Source organism: Staurois parvus, unplaced genomic scaffold, assembly GCF_062004578.1.
Source record: "Staurois parvus isolate SC_StPar_1 unplaced genomic scaffold, SC_StPar_1.0 ptg000294l, whole genome shotgun sequence".
NCBI classification, from domain to species: domain Eukaryota; kingdom Metazoa; phylum Chordata; class Amphibia; order Anura; family Ranidae; genus Staurois; species Staurois parvus.
Window position 1 is genome coordinate 2,148,365 of NW_028318090.1, and position 15,656 is coordinate 2,164,020.

Below are 15,656 nucleotides of genomic sequence, written 5' to 3' on the forward strand. Positions count from 1 at the left end.
ATTCACAAAGCTAAGGAAAAATTTCCTTGCAAAGTGAACAGCCTATTTGACATTAGTAAATTACTCTCATAGATGTATAAAACAAATCCCTGCACAAATATTGACCAAAATTCAGATTCAGCTGACAAAGATGGAAGAAGAAAATTAAAATAAGCATTGTCATCTAAAGATTTGGAGACCATTGTCTTTGGTAACGTAGAGTTCCCTCTAATGCAGGTTTACTTTTTTGCATTAGGGTTAATTTTACCCATATTTATGCTTGCATAATAAATGTCTGTTCACACTACCAGTGGCCATTTCAGTATTTCATTTCAACACATGTTATGCAAGCATGGTCCTCTGTTGTTACTATTATTATTATTTACCACTTGCCCTCTAGAGGATTTCCCCCCCTTAATGACCAGGCCTCTTTTTGCTACTCAGCGCTGCACTAATTCAACTGATAATTGCGCGGTCATGCAATGCTGTACCCAAAAAAAAATTACATCCTTTTTTTCACACAAAAAGAGCTTTCTTTCGATGGTATTTGATCACCTATGCATTTTTTATTTTTCGCGCTATAAACACAAAAAACAGAAATTTTGAAGAAAAACAATATTTTTTACTTTCGGCTATAAAAAATATATAGTAAATTCAAAGTTTGTTATAAATTTAGAGCAAAATGTATTCTGCTACATGATTTTGGTAAAAAAAATCCCAATAAGTGTATATTGATTGCTTTCTGTGAAAGTTATAGCATCTACAAACTATGGTATAGATATTGTAATTTACGCCATTTTTTTGCTATGCGGCACTGCACTAGTTTAACTGACAATTGTGCGGTCATGCAATATGGTATATAAATGAAATTGATGTCTTTTTTTCACACAAATAGAGCTTTCTTTTGGTGGTATTTGATCACCTGTGTGCTTTTCATGGCGCTATAAAGAAAAAAGTTTTGAGAAATTTTTTTTTTTTTTTTAAAACAATATTTTCTCATTTCTGTCATAAAAAATATCCCAAAAAACTAAAATGTCATCATAAATTTAGGCCAAAATGTATTCCGATACATGTTTTTGGTTAAAAAGTCCCAATAAGTGTATATTGACTGATTTGTGTGAAAATTATAGCGCCTACAAACTATGGTTTTTACTTTCTGATGCTCATCACATTTCTTGAGGTGCTAAAATACCAGGATAGTACAAACACCCCCAAATTACCCCTTTTCGGAAAGTAGACACCCTAAGCTATATGCTGAGAGGCATATTAAGTCCATGGAAGATTTATTTTTTTCCCACAAGTTTCTGGAAAATGAGAAAATTTTTTTTTTTTTACACAAAGTTGTCATCTAAATTATATATTTCTCGCACAAGCCATGGGTATATGTGGAATTACACCCTAAAATACATTCTGCTACTTCTACCAAGTATGGGGATACCACATGTGTGAGACTTCTTGGGAGCCTAGCCACATACAGGAGCCTGAAATCCAATGACCACTTTGAAAGCCTGAAGGTGCATAACTTCCTCATTTCACTTCCTCACTACCTATCACAGTTTCAAATGTCCTGAAATGCCAGGATAGCACCAACCCCCCCCCCCCCCAAATGACCCTTTTTTTTAAAGTAGACACCCCAAGGAATTTAAAAAGAGGCATGGTGAGTATTTTTCAGATCTCATTTTTTCTCAAAAGGTTTTGAAATATAAAAAAGAAAAGAAAAATATGTTTTGTTTTTTTTTTCATTTTCCAAAAACTTGTGGCAACAAACGAGATCTGCAAAATACTCACCATGCTTCTTATCAAATTCCTTCGGGTGTCTAATTTCGAAAAAGTGGTCATTTGGGAGATTTGGTGCTATCCTGGCATTTCAGGGCCTCTGAAACTGTGATAGGTAGTCAGGAAGTGTAATGAGGAAATAAAGCCCTTTAAAAGTCTGAAGGTGCTTATTGGATTCTGGGGTCGTGTACTTGGCTAGACTGCCAAAACATCTCTCACATGTGGTATCCCCATACTCAGGAGAAGTAGCAGAATGTATTTCTCCATTATTTTGACAAAATGTGGAAAGGGGAGAGAGAGAGTGCATTAAATTGCCTTAAACTCTGGTTAACATAAACCTGTGCTGTGAAAATACCTAGGCTGTCATTGCCAAACTCTCATTTTGTAAGTTCTAGTTTCCTAACATATGCTTTGGTGTTTTTGGTCATTTTGACTGGCTTTACCAGTTTGCTAGTTCCAGGGCAGTGACTGGGTAACTGTTTTAAGGTCAGAGCAACAAAAGGGATATTTTGTAATTCTGTCAGTACAAGTTTTCTTTAAAACCCAGGTCCAGCTCAAGATAAAAAATAATTGCTGTGCAGAAATAAAAATAAAGAACTCTGGCTATATTTGTCATACTTGACCCATGCCCCCTGCAGACTCTGCAGTCCAACACCAGCCCTTTTTCAGGTTGAATGTTGCCCAATGTCATTTTACCCACTTCCTTGGAGCCTAGGGCATCAAAAACCTGCTCTTTAAGGGTGCTTTATGAAGGCACTCTGGGCTCACAGGAGAACAGTGTAAGAACTGGCACCACTTCAGTTAATTTCACTCTCCAATGCAGTATTCAGGACCCCCTGGCTGCAGAAGAAAGAAAGAACTCATGATGTCACACCAGATCTATAACTATGATTTTAATTGTGTATTCTTTGTTATCCAAGTCATGGCATAACTAGTTGGTCACATTCCAACGGTACTTGTTCTGCAGAGTTAGATAATTCATACCTTCTCAAAGCCGCTTCAGTTCCAATGATGCCCCAGAAATTATATCCACACAGACACATTAATAATTTCCTCTTGTATTGAACTGTATTGTTGCTGTATTGTTCAATTCAGGGTCGAGGACGACAGAGTGTATTGTTGTTGAAATGCATAAAACACATTATACTCTCATCAAAAATAAATATTGGTGCAGCGCTAGGAATATATGGAAATGGTCAATTTCTGTCTCATAAATGCATGTATGTGATGAATGCGTTTTGTTTATGACATGTAATAAAACAGCAATAATAATCTAAACATGAACGAATAAATAAAAGTGTAGGTGTCTATAGGAAACGCATAATCGTGACATGCATGGCGATAGTATAATGTCCAAAATTTCTTTAAATCTGGTGTGATCTTCAAATGACTTCTGTAAAGTCCCAGAATACTTTTTCTCCTTAGGTGGGTGTACTAATCAACATACAGAGTGCGCACTCACCTGATGTGCTAATAAAAAGCGCATTGTATCATGTACTCCTGGTCATTCACGGTCCCTCAGGTGTAGTCAGGTATGCAGCCTGGGGGTAGATGGTCTTCCTAAATGTGCTAGGATGTGATGGCCAGTACTGATAGCTCAACCTCTTCAGGATTCTGGGACATTCACTGGAGATAGTGCTAGGGGATTTAAGGTGCTCAATGCAGAGCAAAAATTAGGGATATCCCATAGTGTAGTATTTAGAAGGTGCTTTATTAATGATACTTTAAAATTGGGTTTAAAGAACATACAAAACTGCAGTATAGAATGAAATTGCCACAATAATAATCGCATAAGATATGCGCATGGATAACTGACCAGCTGGAAAAATGAAGTGTCCGTCGGATCCCCGTGATCCAACGGCTTGATGTCAACGGCTTGATGTCAACGGCTTGCAAGGGCTCCTCCTTAACGCGTTTCGAATGCAGCGTTCATTGTCAAAAGGGGTATGCCTGTGTGCAGCCTGACGTCTCAATCCTGCTATTTATAGCCTCAGATAATTTGAAAAAAGCGCCAAAAGTGCCAAAAACAATGATCGTGCACCATCTTGCCGAAGTTCAATGCAAGTGCGCATGCGCGAACCTGAGGAAAATGGCGTTCGTACATGCGCAGTACAACATCTGTTCTGCAATCGATTACTGTGACATTTTTCCATGGACAAATGCCACAGTAATCGATTGCAGAACAGATGTTGTACTGCGCATGTACGAGCGCCATTTTCCTGTGGTTTCTAGTAAAGGAGATGATGCAAAGAGCTGTGTGGGGGCATCCCTTTACAACTTAGTGATACTATGCCTGGCCATGGCAGCAGAGTAGACGGGCATATGATGAATCGGGTCTGTGGACCAATACAACAGGAATTCATTTTTTTTTAGTAATACCCATGTTGAGGGTTAGGCCCCCAAAAATATAAATATTACAAAAAATATAAATTCGGAAACCATAATGAGTTTCCATGCGACTGGTCTTGCAAGGTTGGAATTTGGGTTGGCGGCGATATATTGTTGTGCATATAAATTGCTTTGATCCACAATCAATGCTTACAGATCTTCCTTGAAAAACAGCTCCAAAAAATCAAGGGGAGTAGTTAAATTTGCTATTTCCACCTGAATTCCAGGTTGGTCAGTGAATGGGGGAAGTACGGGTGCTGCAGAATTTGTGGGCTGCCAATCGGCATTTGCGGGCTGCCAATCGGCATTTGCAAGCACATCCGGAAGGATACTAAGGGCTCTACGGGCCTGTGTGCAAATTCTTGGTGGTTGCGGGACAACACTTGTGTTCGCCACCACACCACCTTGTACTTCACTTGGACTAGACTGCTGGTGCTTGCCAGTTCACCAAAAAGTAGCGTGGCACTAGTACTGGCACTCTGCTGCATATGACAGTCATCAAAATTTACCGGCAAGTGCTAACAGAGATCAGGCCTGATTCTGCCAACACTGCGGTTTTCTGTGAAATGTATCAAGTGACAGTGACCTACTGACACTGCACTTGCTGGGGGAGAAGGGGAGGCGGGGAGTAAGCGTAGGGGCTAAATGCAGTTGCTGGTAGGTGCCGGGGCTGATCCCGCTAACGCTCTGTTTTTGGGAATGCTATACTAATGTGAACGCTGGTATAGTGCTGATCTGATCAAAGATATTGATCCGTTCAGACACTATACTACCAATGGAGGCATATTGTGTATGAGCGTGTTCCTAGCAATCAAGGGGTTAAATATGATTACTGGTGTACTGACCTGCAATCTGACGCCATCTGGGAGGGGCGTGAACACCGCGGGAAAGCGAATCACATATATATATATATATGTGACTTTGTGCACCTGTGCCGCCCTGTAGCAGTATTTATGCTATAGGGCTGTCAGGAAGCGGTTACAGAAGCGGTTTGTGTTACGGCACTGTGTTACTTTAACTGACAATTGCACGGTCATACAGCACCAAAATGAAATTTACATAATTTTTTCCCCAAGAATTGGGCTTTCTTTTGGTGGTATTTGATCACATGTGCGGTTTTTATTTTTTTGCACTATAAAAAAAAAGACAGACAATTTTGAGCAAAAAAACAATATTTTGGACTTTTTGCTATAAAACATGTCCAGTAAAAAAAATTAAAAATCAAATTTCATCATAAATTTCAGCCAAAATGTATTCTGATCAGCGACTTATGGTGGGACTGCGGGACTGCGGCGGACATTCTGACACTGGGGGGGACTGACTTGGGGTCACTGACATCCCCAGTGACACCAATACAGCGATCAGTGCAAAAAAAACCCACTGACACTGTACTAATGGCACTGGGGAGGAAGGGGTTAACTTTTGGAGACAATCAAAGGGTTAACTGTGTGAGGGGAGTGTTTTACTAGTGGGCGGGGGGGGTGTTCTTCACAGGAACATGCTGTCCCGGAAAGTTAATCTTGAAAACAATGCAGCTGTGCTCTGTGTCAGTGCTTGCCGGCAATCGCTGGGACCCGGCGGGTAATCACCGCTGGGCCCCGGTGATTCACACCCACGTCCGCGATTGGTGCTACAGGTAGGGAAATTGCGCGCCTCGCGTGCGCCCCCTACCCCGGAATACAGGATCACGTTTATATACGTGATCCTGCGCACAGGGGCTGCCTTGTACCAGTATATGTACTGTGGGCGGCCCCATAGTGGTTAATAATAGTAATAATAATAATATTATTAATATACAGGATTTATATAGCTCCAACAATATACACAGTGCTATACAACATGAGGGCAGACAGTACACTTACAATACAATTTAATAAAAAAGGAATCAGGGAGCCCTGCTCACTAGAGCTTACAATCTAAGAGGGAGGGTCAGGAGATACAAAAAGTAATAACTGTGGGGGACGAACTGATGGAGAAAATAAAAGTAGAGTTGTTAGGTGGAGGCAGGGTAGTCTTCTTTGAAGAGAAGGGTTTTCAGGGATTCTCTAAAAGTGGACAGAGTAGGTGGTAATCATGAAAGATTGGGGTAAGGAGTTCCAGAGGAGGTCCTGGAGGTGAGCATGGAAGAAGGTGTCAAGGGAGCACAAGAGCAGGAGGTCTTGGGAGGAACAAAGAGAATGATTTGTTTGGTATTTTGAGACTAGGTACGTGATGTAGCTGGGGGCAGAGTTGTGGACTGCGTTGTAAGTTGTTGTTAGTATTTTTAATTCAATTCATTGGATGAGCGGAAGCCAGTGGATGGATTGGCAGAGAGAGCTAGTAGACACTGAGCTACTGGTAAGGTGGATGAGTCTGGCTGCAGCATTCATGATGGACTGAAAGGTGGATAGCCTATGTAAAGGTAAGCAAATGAGGAAGGAGTTGCAGTAGTTGTTGCGAAAGATGACCAGTGAGTGGATTGAACATAGAGGTTCCTTTGTGGAGTGTTTGTGTTTGTATATATGCTGTACAGTAAAGTTAAATTTACTTTTTGGAAAGGTGTGTTGCACCATTGCTACGCAGTAAAATCCCTTTAAACCAAGTCCCCACGGATCTTTGTATCTTCAAGCTTTGTGGAGAAATTCATTTAAAAAGTTCACAACAGAGGCAGAGATATCTTAGCTTTTTTCTCTGAAAGCAGACCATGTCAGGCTCATAGACTCTCAGGACCGCTATTAGGAGACCTCAATCAATAGCATTACAGGGTTTATTTACTAAAGCTGGAGAGTGAAAAATCAGGCTCACTGCATAGAATCCAATCAGATTCTACCATCAGCTTGTTAAATTAAGCTTTGGCAGTAAAACCTGGAAGCTGATTGGTTTCTATGCAGAAGTGAGCCTGATTTTGCACTCTCCAGCTTTACTAAATGAACACCTGCATATCACGAATCCAGTTTTTTTTTCCATTATAAAGGGATAGTGACTCTAACTTACCAACAAATATGGAAGTTGTGGGTAAAAGGGGGAAGGAGGTAGGCTTGATTTATTAGAGGGATTGTTAAAGACAAAAATACAACCGGGACATAGAGGCAGTCCATATATCCTCTCCTCTCGTTGATTTTCCCCTGCCCCACACCTGCATGGGTTCCTCTTTAAAGGTGAGATAGATGGGTAGAAGGGAGAAATAGTTAATTAAGAGCATTTAATAGGTTTCTTCACAGTTAAAAAGTATTTGCACTGTCACTAAATGTACAATGCCCATTTAGGGCCTGAAGAGAGGTAAGAGAGAGAGTAGGGAGAATATTTAAATGTATACACAATTTAATAATAAAAATGTGAAAAATATACAAATCACAAATAATAGCGCAAACCAAATCACACAACTAAATATAACCACCACCAAATAAGTGCATATTAATAGTGCAAACAAAAAATCAATAAGTCTGGAGCTCTGATATAACAAAACGCCTTGTTTTTATTTGCTCATTGTGAGTGTGATTTTAAGGGGGGTTTGTTTGGCAATAAATTTATTGGATGATACTGCACTATGGCGAGTATTTTCTTTACCCACATGTGCTAATCTGGATATGAGAGGATCTTCTCTGGAGTTTGTTTGGTGATATGCTGGATACACAGTAGTATGCTGAGTAATTACCAACACATGAGGATCGTCCTTTGAAGTCTGTTTGGTGAATTCTGGATATATACTGACATGCTGGTTAATTACTAGCACATGGTGAGTGTGCATTTTGATGGGGTGTTTTTGAGCACTGAATACCACATTGCTTATGAAGGAGGATCTCATTACTTCATTTACTGAGGATCACGTTTATATGGACTTTTCTGAATGGACTATATTGAGATTCCCTATTTATTGATTTTTTGTTTGCACTATTAATATGCACTTATTTGGTGGTGGTTATATTTAGTTGTGTGATTTGGTTTGCGCTATTATTTGTGATTTGTATATTTTTCACATTTTTATTATTATTTTGAGTTTTTTAATAATAGCAGCATCCAGTGAGTGTATTTTCTCTCTTTATTACATTGGCGCAATGATGTTGGTATAATAGAAGTGTTGTATTTATTGGAACATTTCTTTGGTAACTAACTTTTTAGTGTATACACAATTTACCCTTTTTTTTTTCTTTTGCAATATAGTCAATATCATATCACATTGAGATGGTCTGTAATCTCACAAAATAAGTAATAGGTGGAGGTTGGTAAAACAGTAGGAGGAACGAAAAGGGTGTTGTAAGAGAAGATATGGGGAGTATGTAACTTTAACATTTTATGCATTTCAATTTATAGGATCTCTGATCCTCCTACTGTTCCCCTTTCTCTCTTTTAAGGGGAACAAGGTGGGAGATTATGAAAATAGAATGGGAATTTAGGACATACACCCTTTTTATATGTTTGTAGTTCGCTTTTTTTTGTTCTCTTTTTTTTTTTTTTGCTTTTGTGTGGCGAGTACGAGTTTTTAATGTTTGTACAAATCTGTGTTTTGGCTATCTATTTTTACACTATTTAAAATGAATAAAAAATATTTAAACACAACAAAGTAGAAAGTAAGCTAGGGTAGAGACAATGAATTAAGAGAAGGAATGCATTTGAATTCAGAGGGGAAAAAAAGAGAAGAGTGGGAAAACAAGGGTCAAGAGGGAGTCTCCAAGACTGCAAGACAGCAAGAGCAAAAAATGATCAGCTCAGATCCATCAGAAGGGATTTGCCTTCATCTGAGAAGTGGCATTCATTCCAGTAGAACAAAGTTTTTCAATAAAGATCATGTCTCTTTTGTGAAGATAGCACCTAGTCTTCCATTTTGTCCATATCCTCCACTTCTGTAACCCATATGGACAGGGATGGGGGTTGTTCACTTTTCCACTTTAGAGGGATGCATTCTTTGGCAGCATTAAGAAGATGGTGTAGAATCAATCTACTGTAGGCTTTCAATGAGATGCATGAGTTGGAGGTGGAGTAGGTAGAAAGAAGGCTTCTCTGACAGGGTAAAATTTCTGATGGTTTGCAGATATTTTAAATCCTTCTCACTCAATTCCAAAATGCTGACAATTTTGAGCAGGACCAGAATGTATGTAGCATACCTTCCTGTCTCCTCTGGCATCTACAGCAATGATCTGATAATATAGGAAAACACTTAAGTAGAACCATAGATGTGCTTTACCACCTTTTAGGAATTTTATAGTTCATCTCCTAGACTCTGTTGCTGATAGAGGATTTGAGAGAAAGATGAATAATTTTGCATTGATCAAGATCAAGCGGTTGTTTCAGGTCAGACACCCATCTCTGAAAGTGAAGTGGTTTGTTGTCTTCCATGTTCTTTTTTTGTACATGAAGCTGCTCATTGGTCTAACCCTGACAGCTGACTGCTGGTTTTGACCAAATATGGGTTCAGGGCTCAGTGCCACACCCATTCCTAGTTTTGAGGATGAATTACTTTACATTAAACACAGTTAACGTTTTCAGTTAGGGTTTATGAAGCTTTGTTACTGCTTGTCAAGAAAATGTAAATAGTCCATAGTCTGGACTCAGATGCATGTTAACTATGACTCATTAACTGAGGGCCCGACGTCCTCTAGTGGGCCCTGTGCTCACTGCTCGGCACCATAGAGCTTGATTGGGGTTTGCCATTGAACACCAGAATTAGCAGGTCCGCCACTGGAGCCCTGTGCTTTTCACAGATGAGAGCAGGTTCACCCTGAGCACATGTGACAGACATGAAAGGGTCTGGAGAAGCCATGGAGAATATTATTCTGCCTCTAACATCGTTCAGCATGACCATTTTGGTGGTGGGTCGGTGATGGGCTATCCACTGAGGGATGCACAGACCTCTACGGGCTAGACAATGGCACCTTGACTGCCATTAGATATTGGAATGAAATCCTTGGACCCATTGTCAGACCCTACACTGGTGCAGTGGGTCCTGGGTTCCTCCTGGTGCACAACAATGCCCAGCCTCATGTGGCGAGAGTATGCAGACAGTTCCTGGAGGATGGAGGAATTGATACCATTGAATGGTCCCCACACGTACCTGACCTAAATCCAATAAAACACCTCTGGGATATCATGTTTCGGTCAATCTGTCACCACCAGGTTGCACCTCAGACTGTCTAGGAGCTCAGTGATGCCCTGGTCCAGATTTGGGAGGAAATACCCCAGGACACCATCTGTCATCTTAGTAGGAGCATGCATACAAGCACATGGGGAACATACATACTACTGAGTACCATTCTGAGTTGCTGCAATGAAATTTCAGCACAATGGACTAGCCTGCTGCATCATTTTTGCACTTTGATGTTCGGGGTGTGTTTGAATTCAGTCCTCTGTAGGTTGATAATTTTCATTTCCATCAAACGATGAGCCTTACCTTCCTAACACATTACCCAGTCCATATCAGTATAGATTTCCAGCATGATATTGTTCCCCATTGAGATATGATGTGTTTTCAAAGTGTTCCTTTTTTTTGAGCAGTATATATATATATATATATATATATATATATATTCGTTTTTTTCTTTTCTTTTGTTTAATTTTTTTCTTTTGTGCATTTGTCAACCTATAATAATATGCTTTTAAAAATATAAAAGTTATTTAGGTATACACATTAACATATTAGTCATAAGATTATTGGAAAAATAATTGACACATGCTGACACTGCTTCATCTAAAAGTCATTAAAAGGGTTAAAGCTAGTATTTGGCCAAGTTTTCCTACTCCACTGTCTAAAGCTCAACTACAGGCAAATAGCTAAATAAGTAGATAACATTCATTCATGTGAGTAATTTTACCTGACAAAGGAGTTGTATTGGTATTCATCCAGTCTGGAGATTTACACATACCTGCCAGACAGCACAGTCAGCCAGAAGATTGGACTTTCCTCAGCTGTAGTATGTAATACTAAAGCTAAGAGTTGCATACAACCTGTGATTGGACAATTAAAGGAGACACAGAATAAGGATGCACATGAGCAATACAGTGCAATTGTCTGGCTCCTTGTGCTCTCCCATTCTGACCTGTGCTGAAAAGGCACTGCAAAAGGTTGATATCAGGTCAAAATCAGGTATTTAAATTGGTTGTTTTTAAAAATACAGCTATTACAGTGATGTTTTAATGAACATATACCTACATGAGCTGATGTATTTTTAACAATAATATATTATTAATTATTGTTACGTGGTAATTTGTGATTTGTGGGCTTAAATAATGTGAATACATTTAAAAAACACTAGCACGATTATTAAAAAAATCTTCTATCAGCTTATATAATTTCTTAATGATCATAGGCATGTTTTGTTCTGAAGAAAAATTGTAGGATATAATGGTCAATGGAAAATATCAGCAGCACAGCATTAAGAAAAAAGCATTCATAACATGGGTTAAAATATTTACACTTTATGGTGATGTGAAAAAAACACTTAAACATTCAATTAATTATATGAAAGCTTTATTTTATAATTTTACATATGAAATTGAAATAATTTCCAGAATACTCATTGGGCTTCAAACTAGGCAATATACTAAGTGCTATACACACAATTAGGATGCAAATTTAAAAGAAATGCATAAAAAGAAAACAAAAGAATGTTGCAGGAAACTTATAATTTGAATCTATGTAAATCCATTCATCTGTCCTTGAAATGTTGTGCAAGCAGAAGGAATGAAGAAAGTAGATACTTGAAATTTTCTGTGGTTGAAATATATGACAAACTATGAATAAATTGGGGAAAAAAACAAATATAACGGCAGTGGAAAAGTTTTTTTTTTTATATTCTGTATGTGTTTTGAACATTTCTGTCAAGATCTCAAAGTATTTCTAAAGCAACATGTAGCTTAAAACATAATTTTTCTTTTGATTCCTTTCAGTGCCATAAAAGGATCTACTCATTTGAAAATTAGCTCAGCGGGAGGGAAAATACTTGATGCTCAAGCAGTCATTTCTTTTGAAAAATGTGCAACACTCTCATTGATACAGAGAGACGTATTTAAAGATCATTCCATAATTGCTTTGCATACCAGCTGGAAATATACGGCGGTCACAAGATACCAGGGTAATGTTCACCACAAAGCTGTTATCAGTTTCTCAAACACTAACAGGAATTCAGTATCTACTATTTACACATTTACTTGAAAAAGAATGGCCCACACTAAGATTAAAAAATGCATTATTTTTACATTGATTGCAGTCTACTTTGCCTGTAAATGTTACCTGTTATTATAAATTATATGTGAACACTTGAAGGATAATATTCATTCAAAAATGTGTTTTCATGTGAAATTTGTGTTTTGTTTGCTTTAGATTTATATTTTTCTAAGGCTTCATACACTTATTTTAACCTTTGTAAGTTATTATTTAATTATAATATGCAACTTGCTAGATTTATTTAATATTATTAGTAGTAGTAGTAATAGGTGCTGCTGTTGGTATTATTTTTTATTATTATTATTATTATTAACAATAATAATAATAATATCATGTTATTTTGGCACTATAGGAACAGAGGTGCCTGAACCTCTGTTCCAAGTCCTAAATATATTTTATGCTTCCATTAATGTAGTACTATCAATAAAATTTCTACATTTGCTCTTTGAATAAACTGACATAACGTATGGGGTACCTATATATTATACGTAAATAATTTATTTATGTGTTATAATAAGTCTGTATAGATGAACATTAATCACACTTGTTTGTGAGCTATAAGCAGATACAAATCAAATTGGTTTCGTCTTCTAGAACTTCAATATGCGCTATATACTTTCCATTGTATACACTTCACATTTTATTTCATACATATGCAAGGTGAACTATCTATCTATCTATCTATCTATCTATCTATCTATCTATCTATCTATCTATCTATCTATCTATCTATCTCTCTATCTATCTATCTATCTATCTATCTATCTGTCTGTCTGTCTGTCTGTCTGTCTGTCTGTCTGTCTCTCTATCTATCTAGCTTTCTCCTACATTGACTCATACTCAACACATAATTTTTTTGTTAATATAATTAATAAACATTGAAGTCCTTGCTATATCCGGTATTAAAACATACGTAATTAGACATTTGCCTTTTTTACACTCCATTGGCTAAGACATGAATGGGAATGGTAAAGTGTTTAGTAGTAATATTTTTTTTTTATGTACAATATTCTATAAAAATACCAACTCAATAACAGAAACCAAGACTACAAAATAAATAAATAAAAATGTAACAAAAAAGTTGCCTAGATCCCTACAGTACATTTGTTTTGCAATGTAAAAGTATTTCAATAGCTACTTTTATACTAGAGTGGAACTGTATTATTTTCATCCTCTAGCTTGCGATTTTCTTCTGTTACAATTACTTCTTATTTGATATGGCAGTTCCTTCCAACTGAAAATTTTCTATTATTAAAGACAATGCACAACTAAAAAATAGGTCAGTGCCCATTCCACTTCTCCTTGGAAGGTCATGCCGAGATGTACGATTACAGCAACTAAATGGGTGTAATCATGCTGCCAGTAAATATGAAGGTATGCATTGTACAAGACTCTTCACAAAAGCCCGACTCCTTTCCTTCCAGCGATGTCTTCACTGTTTATACATAGACTCAATAAAAGTCTTTGTTGCTTTGGTTAGTCGCTAGGCGCATTAATGTTATATAAGCATGTAGTCCTTGTGCTGTTGTACAATGTGGCTTTCATTAACCAAGATGAAAAATATACACAAATAATGAGTGCTAGATGTATTGTAATAGATATGGGCAGTGGATGAAGCCTATAAAGGCAACCACTTGGCACATAGGCAAGAAGCAAAAGACATGGGAAAATGTTAAAAAAATGTCACAATGAATGGGCAAGAACAACAAAAGTATAACTTTACAAAGGTAAGTGAAAACTTTTATTGGATAAGTCATATGGTTTCATTCAGTTTTATTTAATTAATCAAAAACAGGCAACACATATACATCTCCATGTAGTAAAATGTAGGAAAAGTGAAACAAGAAAAATGTTTCTTTTTAGAACAGTTTAAATACACATGAGTAAACCTGATAAGTGGAAAAATAAACATTTATGGCACATGATTCATTTTCTCCTTTTTCTATACAGTTGTAATAATATGGGTTTAGTTATTTCACCAACAGTAATGTCCTTAAAGTCATAATTTAATTAAAAAGGACCAGTAGACTTAAAACACAAGTTACTTTGTGCAAAAATTCTACTGATTGCATTTGCAAATACGAAAGTACTCTAACCTGTAAAATAGAAGATGGCTGATATTTTACCGAATGGCCCTGATATGCATAAGCCAAAAGTCTACATTTAATCTTTTGAAGGATACCTAATTTTTATTACATTTGTTCTTTAGCCAGGGATATCGATAATCTTGTAAATTTAGCCAGTTAATTCTGTTTTTTTCTTTCCCTTTGCTTTGAGGGATGTTATCAAAGACCTAGATTGGTATAAAGATTGCTTTGTTTACATATCTGTGTGCATCCTAATACTAGGCACACACTATCAGTTTTTTTTTTTCATTCAACCCAGAGCTGAATGAAAAAAAAACTGAAGAGCTTGCGAAGAGCTCGCTGTACTAACTAAATAATATTAGTATGGTGATCTCCCCACTGAGCTATTGTGTTCTGTCAGGGGGACTGTCCCCCCCACTAGAAAACACCTGTCAGCGATCACAGCCATTGGCAGCCACACATGGCTTGTGTTGGACAGGCTGGTGTACACACAGGCCAAATGTCAGCCAGTTTCTGTTGAACCAGCCAATACTGGCCAATATTCAGCCTGTGCCGAATACCGTGCTTTTACCAATTAGCTGTTTGGAATGTAATGGTTCAGGGAGATGAGCAAGATGTGCCTAAACTATACTATATGGACTTCCTTCTTCTAGCAGTTTTCTGATCTGTTCCTCCAGTGAGTACATGAATACTGCGTAGCATAGAAAGCAGGGGCGGACTGACAACTCATGGGGCCCCCGGGCAATATGGATCATGGGGCCCCTGTGTCCTTGCCCAAACTCAAAAAAGCCTATGAAAAAGGTACCAGGGGCATCTCATGGGGCCCCCTACTGACCCCAGGCCCTCAGGCAGTGCCCGAGTTTCCAAATGGTCAGTCCGCCCCTGATAGAAAGTATCATTTGTGACCCATTCAGGGCAAAACTACAGTGTCTATGTAAAGTTGCCTCCCCTCCTGAAATGATACTAACTTTCCTTGTCGCTCTTTCGCTTATAGTAGCCACCAGTAATTTAGGTTAATGAGGACATGACCATTCCCATGCCTCTATGTTAGTGCAGTTGCCAGGGTTCAGTAAACATAGGTTCAGTGCCAAGCCAGAACTCAAACTCATCTCTTGCAACCACCACCGAAATCCCCTTATGATCTGGTTTTGGAACGGAGCAGTGTCATTACTTCCCCTTTCATTGACTGCTAGGACAAAGCACTGCATCATGAAATGAGGTCATAAACTCCCCAATATCTGAAGCAATGGGCATTTTGCAGCCATAGAAGGAGCAGTAGGGGAGCAGTG